This window comes from Camellia sinensis, chromosome 13 (assembly GCF_055761805.1).
Source record: "Camellia sinensis isolate YWXY chromosome 13, ASM5576180v1, whole genome shotgun sequence".
Lineage (NCBI taxonomy): Eukaryota > Viridiplantae > Streptophyta > Magnoliopsida > Ericales > Theaceae > Camellia > Camellia sinensis.
This window is the reverse complement of record NC_138973.1, coordinates 81,346,515-81,355,594: the sequence shown is the minus strand read 5'-3', so window position 1 is coordinate 81,355,594 and position 9,080 is coordinate 81,346,515.

Genomic DNA, 9,080 nt, shown 5'->3' with positions numbered 1-9,080 from the left:
CACAACACCGGGTTGAACACAATGCAATGCAACATAAACATGTAAACAACATGCAATAATCATGCAATGCGACAAGCATGCAACAACACGATGAAGTAAGCATACAACAACATGCCATATACCAAGCTTGCAACAACATGCAAAAATGGACTAGCATGTAACAACATGCAAACTAGCAAGCATGCAACAACATGCAATGTGACAAGCATGCAACAACATGCAAAGATGGACTTAAACCAAAATGAGTAGACCTCAGCCATGCCCAAATCAGTGGCCAAAATGATGAAATGATGGCATGAAATGCAAAACAAAGCATGCACATGTAAGGGCCTATCACCTAGGCATAAGAGCACAACTCTCAAGAGTGCTCAAAAGGTGAAAAGCATGCAAGTGTGACAACACTAAGGCCCTGAAATCATGCATGGAATGGTGCCAAACCACTCCAACACGACAAGCATAGCATTCAAGAAAGCTCAAAGCTTGAAACTAGCAAAGGGAATTAAACTATGGCCAAGCAAAGAAAGCCTCAAAGGGGCAAGGGCATCCAAAAAAGTCCCAAGGTAGGTCAAGGTGAGACTAAAAACATGCTTGAAGCTAGCCAATACAAGCTAGAACAAAAGACCAAAAGTATGAAGCATGCAAGGCTACAAAAGGGGTATTACACTACACCTATTAAAAACAAACATGGCATGACTTGGACAACATAAAACAGAGTTATTTCATGATACAACAAGACCAAAAATGCACTGATATGATGCCCCAAAGGCCTAGGCATGATGGCATGCACAATAATGCATTCTTGAGGCATAAAGAGCCAAACCTCCAAGGCATTAAAAGAGTGACAAGAAAAAGTGTATGACCATGAAATATGCACTGATATAACATTTCAAATAATGCCAAAACATGAAAACCTCACAAGTATAGCATGATAGGGGCCTCAAAACTCAAGACTAATCAAAGCATTTGCACTATAGCTATGCAAAACATGAGTCATATGACCATGGCAGCCCAAAATAGTCCTAGAACAGCCCAAAATATGAATAAAATCATGCTGGAGCATAGCCAAAATATGCTAGAATAATGAGCCAAAACATCATGCATACAAGGCTAGTAATCAAGATTTGCACTACAAGTACATGAAGCATGCAAGAGGTGACAAAACCAGCCCAAAACAGAGTTAAGGCAGGTCCTAAAAGTCACCAAAAAGTGCCTAAACTAAGCCTCAAAATGGTAGAAACACATGTTCATTTGATAGGCCAATAAGACATACAAACAAGAGAAGAGGAGGGAGGACAACCCCCACCCATTTGGGATCTCAAAATAGGGTTTTTACCACTGACAATCCCCTGGATTTCTATGGTTAAAAGGCCACGAAAAGGTGCTTTGAAAGGCCTTAGAAGATGGCTCAAAAGCCATACAAGCTGAGGAACAAATGGGAGAGACAACCCCCTAGCCAAACAAGGCTTAAACCATCATTTTTAGGACTGAAAAATATAGATTTTCTCAGTTCAAAACCACCCCAAAAACAGTTTACAAAGGTGGTAAAACAAGCATGCGAAGCAAAGGTTTAAAGAAGCAAGTGTTTACCCTTGAAGAACCTTGAAGGACAGCAGCAAAACCAGTCAAAATCTGAACCAAACAACCTTCAATCAGCCCAAAAATAGGTTCCAATGGACCTCAAGCCAATGGTGATCAACTCTTCTCAAGGGTTGATGGGTTGAAGATGGTTGTATGCAAGCCTTCTAGCACAAATGCTCAAGAGTTCTTGAGAGAGAGGAATGTAGAGAGATAGGTGTAGAGAGAGAGGCTCCCAAAACTCTTCCAAAATGTTCTAACCCTTGAAAATGAGATGTAAGGCTCTCATATATAGCAAAAGGAGGGCCTTTGGTCGAAAATATCTGAAGAAAGACAGTTGGAGCAAGCTGGAGCAAAATATCCGTCGAAATCTGCTTTCTGGCATCAATGGCCGGCACCTTATCATTGTTGGCCGGCACCTTACCATTGTTGGCCGGCATGGGGTCACTTTTTGATTGCATAGAGCCGGCATTGGCCATTCATGGCCGGCACACTCCCATAGAGTCTGGCAGCAAAAATCAGTCCTAGTCCCTGACTTGAAGAGAGCCTAACTCCTTCATATGGATGCCTTTTTAGGTCATTCTTGTGTCCAAATTGAAGCCCCGGAAGTAAAATTTCCAATGGTGGAAGCCTTGAATCAAAATTCCAACTGTGCAAAAAGTTATGCCTGTTTTGGTGAAGCTGCTCAGTTTCGATCCTACCCGGATTCATGCCGAACTTCTCCCAAACTTGTTTTCTTCTCTCCTCTCCTCTTTTCTTCAACTCCAAACCCCTAAGCAAGGTTCTTTGAAAGATTTTTTTAAAGATTCCATCTCTCTTTCATTCATTTCCACTTTGTCCTGGCTCAGTTTATAGAAAAACGTGACATTTAACAAAATGTGAGCCTCGAAACATTATAGGAACTTTATTTCAAAAATATTTTTTAAAGAGAGGGTTTTAAGATCTAAAATCTTTTGATCAAAAAATGGGGTGTGAGGTTAGGGTTTGACTCTCCTCTTGTCAAAGAAATCGAACCTTTGCCCTGCACATCTTTCACCACCAAGTAAACCATCAGTAGTACCCAAGTGTTAAGGGCGGTCAAAAATGGGATGTCTACAATGGCCTAAGCACGTATTCAAAGAAGTATAAGTAATAACAATGTGAGTTAGAATGATGAACCGAGCCTTGATGCATGCAATACAAGTGGATGCAAACATGAAGTATGCTAAACGAAATGTGATGTCCTTAAACTAACCATCATAAGCAGTTAAATAAAAGGAGAAAGACATGGGGTTGGAAGACATACACATTATTACAACATTTTGATCCCTTACGTAGGAGGGTGCGAATGTTCGAGTGTCCAAATTGACTACTTATTACAAATCCAAATGAATGAATAAATAACTAAATACTAAGCTATAATTAACTAACTAGCTATCCCAGGATGCACAATGTTTGCATGCACAGCGTCCAAAAACTGCTCTGTCTGCCCGGACTATTCTGTTTCACCTTCAGCAACTGCCCTCTGCTTCTGCACAACACACTGCTGTAGACACCCCATTTTTGACCGTCCTCAAGATTTGGGCGTCACCGTTTGAACACTCGGTGATCATCCATGTTCGTGTTCGTCTTGAGTTCTCGAAGGTCTCGGCCACGTGCCTTGCCTCAGGATTGCTCGACTCGACTATATTGTGCTTGGTTTTGCACCAAACACTTGTGTTTTTGCTTTGGAGGGCAGGGAATGGCTTGTTGGCCATCCCCACTCATCACTGGCCATGGCTTGAGGCCACCGGCCAGTGTTTTGTTGCCATCAGCCATATGTTTGGTCGGTCAGCACTCTTTGTGGTCAGTCGACCATGTATTTAGCCAATTTGGCATTTTTGGCTGGCCGATCACTGTGCATCTACTTTTGAAGATATTTTTATGCCAGCTGTGCTAGCTAGCATACACTTTGCACCCCCTCCATACACGTGTATGGAGGGATTTCACTCTTGCTTAGCTTGTTTTGTAAGCTTTGCAAGAGTGAAACTCTATAAAGAGGAGGCTTCTCCCCCCTCTTCTAGGGTTACAAAAAAGTTCCAGAGAGCTCTGGTTCTAGGGTTAGCATAGTGTATCTATTCTATCTCTATTTCTCCCTCTCTTTTGCTCTAAGTGTGCTTGTCCTTAGTTTTGCACTAGGACACCTACCATTACACCTTACCTTGATTGCTAAGGCATTTAGGGGTTGTCCTTGAAGTTCTTGAGGTGTTTTGGAGCTAAGAAAGCAACTGGAGTGATCCTTGTGAAGAAGGTCTTCAAGGGTAAGATTCTTGCCCATTTTACCCCATTTTTGCATAGTCTTTTTCCTACCTTGCTTGTTGTTTCAAGCTTAGTGTATAACATATAAAAGTCTTGTTTTTACAAGCTTAAAATAGTTGTTTAAGGTTTCTTTGAGCTTTGGGGTTGTTTGACCCCTCTTAGGCCTTGTTAGGCCCTATTTTTGTGCTATTTTGGTGAGCTCCGGGACCACCTTGTTTGGGCCTCCTCACCACTGTGGTGAGGATGGTGTCTTAAGGTCCTAAGAAGGAGAGGGCCACCCCCTCTCCTTGTTGTATTCAATATGTGCCATTTTAGCCTCATGTGTGAGCATCATTTTTAAATGCATGGTGGCCATATCTTAAGTGTTATTTGTGCTTATTATGTCATGATATAGCACTGTTTTTACTTGGTTTAGACACACCATGCTTGCCTTTCATACATGTCTTGTAATGCCATGATTTGCCTTAACATGTACATAGCATTTAGACTACCATGCTCATGTGTTTTGGCCTAGCTTTGTGAAGCTTTTATGCTTGTTTTAGTGTGCTTGAGGTCTATTTTTAGTCATTTGGGTTGTCCATGCTTCGCTTTGTATAGCAACCTTGTAATCCTTCTTGCATGCCTTGAGCATTAACCCCTCTAGCATGCCATCCTTGCTTTGTTTCAGTGGTTTGGGACCATTTGCCATGCCATTTCAGTCCTACTGGTGTGCTTGTATGCTTACATGTGATGCTCCTTTAATGTGTTAAAAGGTTGTTGTCTTGCGTCCCATGTTTGGACCCTTTTGTATGCTTGCATGTTTAGACCATTTAGATGCCATCTAGGTGTGTCTTTGGTCTTGTTTAGACCTGCATTAGGGCTGTTTGGAGTCCCTTTGGCCCTTTGAGGCTTGGTTGGCATGGCCATGGTTTGAGCCCTTTGGTTGGTCTCAAGCTTTGGGCTTGTTAGCATGCTTTGATTGCCTGGTTTAGGTTGGTTTGGGCACCATCTTCATGTGTTTTTCAGAGGTTAATATGCATGCCATGTGCCCATGATGTTCCTTTTTTAAGTGTGCTTAAAAGTTGTCTCCATATGCTTAAGTGTTGTACCTTGTATGCATGCATGCTTGTATGTGCATTTGCCCCATCTCCTTAGAATTGGCCACTGTTTTGGGCTTGTTTGAGGGCTGCCTAAATTAATTTAAGACCATCCTTCGCATGTGTTGCATGCTTGCCTTATGTGTTGTTGCATATTTGGCCTTGTTCCATGCTTATTACATTACACATTTGCATGCTTAGGTCGTAATGCATTTGGCATGCATTGTACTTAACATGTTGTCCATGTTGCACCTTGCATGCTTTCATGGTTAAGATTATACTTTGCTTGTTTGCTAGCTTGTATACTTGACCACATGCTCATGTTGCATACTAGCTCACATGCCTAGGTTGCATCGCATTGAACATGCATGCTTCGCCTCTTGAATTGAGCATGATAGAGGTTGGGCTTTATGTGTTTATTTGGTTTGCATTGCATTCGAAATCAAAATGCACAACTCGGCCTCTTTGGCCATTACGCATTGAAATGAGCGATTGGTGGTCCGAGGGTCGAGTACCAAACTCCTTTGAGTCATAAACATGATAAGGAGTGTGGTTGGTGCAAACATTTCTTGAAATGCATTGCCATGCCATGTTTTGCCCTCTGCTGCTGTCAAAACAGGTTTCTGCAAGATGCTTTGGCCGATCGACCACATACAGTGCCGATCGATCAATGATGGATGGCTGATAGCTCCATGGATGGTCGATGACCACCCTGCCATGGCCGGTGATGATTTCTCATGGCCGGTAGCATTCCCCAGTGTTCATAAAGTGCTCCTTGGGACTTTTGCAATTTTCAGAGGAGCAGAGCAGGGAAAATAGAGGCAACTTGTGCATGGCATTGGATTTCCAAGCGAAGCTAATCCGAGCAAGTGTGCATCCCTCTTCCCGAGGCCTTTTAATGCTTTCCTTAATTTAATTGATTTGTTAATTAATTAGGTGGCCTGTAAATTATTTAATTAGCTTTTAGGTTAATTAAATTGTATTATTCTTTTGGTCCCTCCGAGCGAGGGCGAATTTGTAATAAGTGTGGGTGCGTGTGTGCATGTCTTCCAACCCCCACTTCTTTCTCCCTTTTACTTACCTGCTTTGATGGTTAGTATTAGGGCATATTTAATTTAGCATACCTTATGCTATGCATGCGTGCATCATTCATCAGTCTTGCATGCACCAGGCTCGGCACATCCTGCTAACCGCATAGTATTTTAATTCCAAACTTTAATACATGCATCGAGTTGTCGCATTTCGCATGTCATCTTTAGATTAGCTGAGCCTGTTCTAATGGCATTCAGTATGCGATGCATTAGCCATTTGTTAACATTGAACTAGGATCATGCATGATTTCTAACGAGTTCATTGCTTTGGCATGAAGTACGATGTAAGTATTTATGCTTTAGCATCTCACATGAGTGTGAATGTTAACATGACAGCATGCTTACCATGAGGCTATGTTCTTGTGTGATATATCTACCTGAATGCTTGTGGGCGAAGGTTGGCTTATCTAAATTGGAATAATGCATCGATTGTGAGTTTTAAGCCCACTAGACAGTGGCAAATCATGTTTTCTAAGCCCACCTGAAGGTGGCAAAATCTGCATTTTAAGCCTACTTGTGGGTAGCAAACAGTTTTCAAAATGAACATGAAATGTTTTATTCCAATTCAGGCGACCCAGTCTATACTTGTTTTGCTGCGCGCATCACATAGTAATTCTAGGCTAATAACTGATATAAGAACACATAACGTTTTCAAAACTAGATATCATGGTTAGTAAAGGCCGATCTTCGGATCGGGCGAGCGGGGGTGCTCATAGTTAACCTTCCCCAATCGTACCCAAGTTCCGGAGCCGAGGCAACTTTGGTGATGATGGACACGTGGCCTTAGGCAATGAGTCAGGGTTTCCTAAATTCCCCCAAAATAAATATTTAGGTGGTGACTCTCTATGTGGCAAAGCAGTCCATGTTTGGCATTTCTTTCTAAAAATGTATTTTCTCAAAACGATTCGCCGGATTTGGACTCTTTGGTTCAGATTTAGAACCGTGACAATTTGAGAGTTCGAATTGTAGTGAGCCCAAATGAACAGAATGGGACTCATCCTCCCGGGGCGTTCGGGGACGTCTACAGTTTCTGGCGACTCGGCTGGGGAGTTTAGAGAGCTTGACTCGAACTTATGATATCTTGTTTTGATTTCACTTATGTGTTTCTTTGCATTGCATGTGCATTGGTGCGCCTAGGACACCGTGTTTGCCATCTACTATTCCTGAGCGGTTAGCCTGGGGCTACGTGCCATAAGGTTGACCAGTTACGGGCTCTGCCAGTATGGGAAAACAAACCCCAGTTTTACCGGGGCACCCTTTTGACCATTCGACCTAGTGCATATTCGGAATCCATAGTGACCATTCCAAACTAGGATAGGTGGCTACCTCATTATAGGTTGTTTGAAACCGCTGGGTGCGTAGTGAAACCCTACCCCAATATAGGGGTGTTTTGGCTCTACTTTACTTGCTATGTGCTTTTAAAGTGTATTTCTACAGGAACGCACATATCAGTTTGCAAGTTTAGTACCAAGCCTGACAGCATTAGTATCAGTGTTTTGGGGAATCGGCTATATCTGCGGGTATCAGATTCAGTTTTTCTTTTTTTTTTGCAGTAATTTCTGGGGAACAGTGATCAGTAGTAGAGTACAGTTATTCAGCTACACCTGCGTCTGTCCCGTTTAGGCTGAAATGATGCCTGCTTTTTTTTCTTTCAGGGGTTCAGAGATTTGGGGTCAAAGATTTGGTGTTCTTCTTTGCTGAGGCAAGACAGACATCTGATCTGTCAGTCACCGTTCAGTTTAGCGAACTTATGATGACGCAAAGTTCAGAGGAAATTGTGGTCATGATAGCCGCATTAGACCTAGGGATCATCTTGCAGGATGAGACCAATGTTGATCTAACGCATCCACCCAAGTCCCCTGTCGCACACCCGATCTGGACACCCCAGTTGTTTCAAGCTCGTGAGCCCACCACATTTGAGTTGATAGGAATGATTGGTGACATCCATAGGTCCATGGCTGATCTCGCCTATGGAATGTCGGCTTCGCCACCAACTGCACCATATGCCAGGAATTTCATACCACAAGAGCCCCCGCTACTAGGACGAATTGTGATCGAGCTAAGCCGACCTGAGGTTGTCTCCAGCTATGGCAATGGCATGTCAACAACAACCGGGTTCCGCTCTGATATAGCAACCCAGACCCTCGATCAGGCTGAGGCTAGAGGTAAGAATAAAGTGGGAACAGAAGCTGATCCCGTTGAACAACTGTTGTGGGTAGTCAAGGCTTTGAAAGCCGGGGGGATGAATAAGCAACAAATACTCGCAGTCATGACTAAAACTATGGATAATGCTTTCCCCACTCCAGCCGAGTGCAGTTCAAGCCAGGAAAAAAATTGGGATAGGCCCCGTCATGCAAGAACAGTTCCTTCCACTCCCAACCCTGCACCAGGGAAAGATCAGAAAGCCAAGGCAGCGCCTGCCGACCCTTTCGCTAGTGCGTCTAGCAAGAACCCCCAGACTTCGAAGTACCTGCCTCGAGGGCGCAGAGTCTTTCATGCCCTCTACATGCCTTTGTCTAGGGCATTTTAAATTTTGGCTAAAAAGGGGCATCTTAAACCCCTCGAACCTCAACCTCTCCTGAAGAATCTCCCTCTTACACATGATGCTGCCTTGTACTGCGCATACCACCAGCAAACCGGTCACAGCACCGACGGTTGTTTCTGCCTTTGCCACGAAGTGCAAGATTTGATTGACAATGAGGTCATCCTCCCACTTACCTCAGCAAAGTCTGTCACCACTGAGTTGTTGGACTTCGAGGATACTGCAAGTATGTGATCAGGGGTTGGACCACCTGCGGGCAGCGCTCGGTGTATTTCAGATGTGGCGTTTGGCACGCACTGTTAGGAGCATTTGCGAATGCAGTTTTGTAATTTCTGGCTTGGATTTTGAGTCAGTTCTTTGTTTTTGTTTTGAATCTGTCTAATTGTCTTGAGTCAGTCTTTTTACTCAAAGGTCTGTCTTGTTGTATCGAGTCAGCCCCATTGTATAGGATGTCAGGTGATTTTGGAGTTGTTACCTCGAACACCATTTTGTTTTGTAATTATCTTTTTGCTTTCTTTT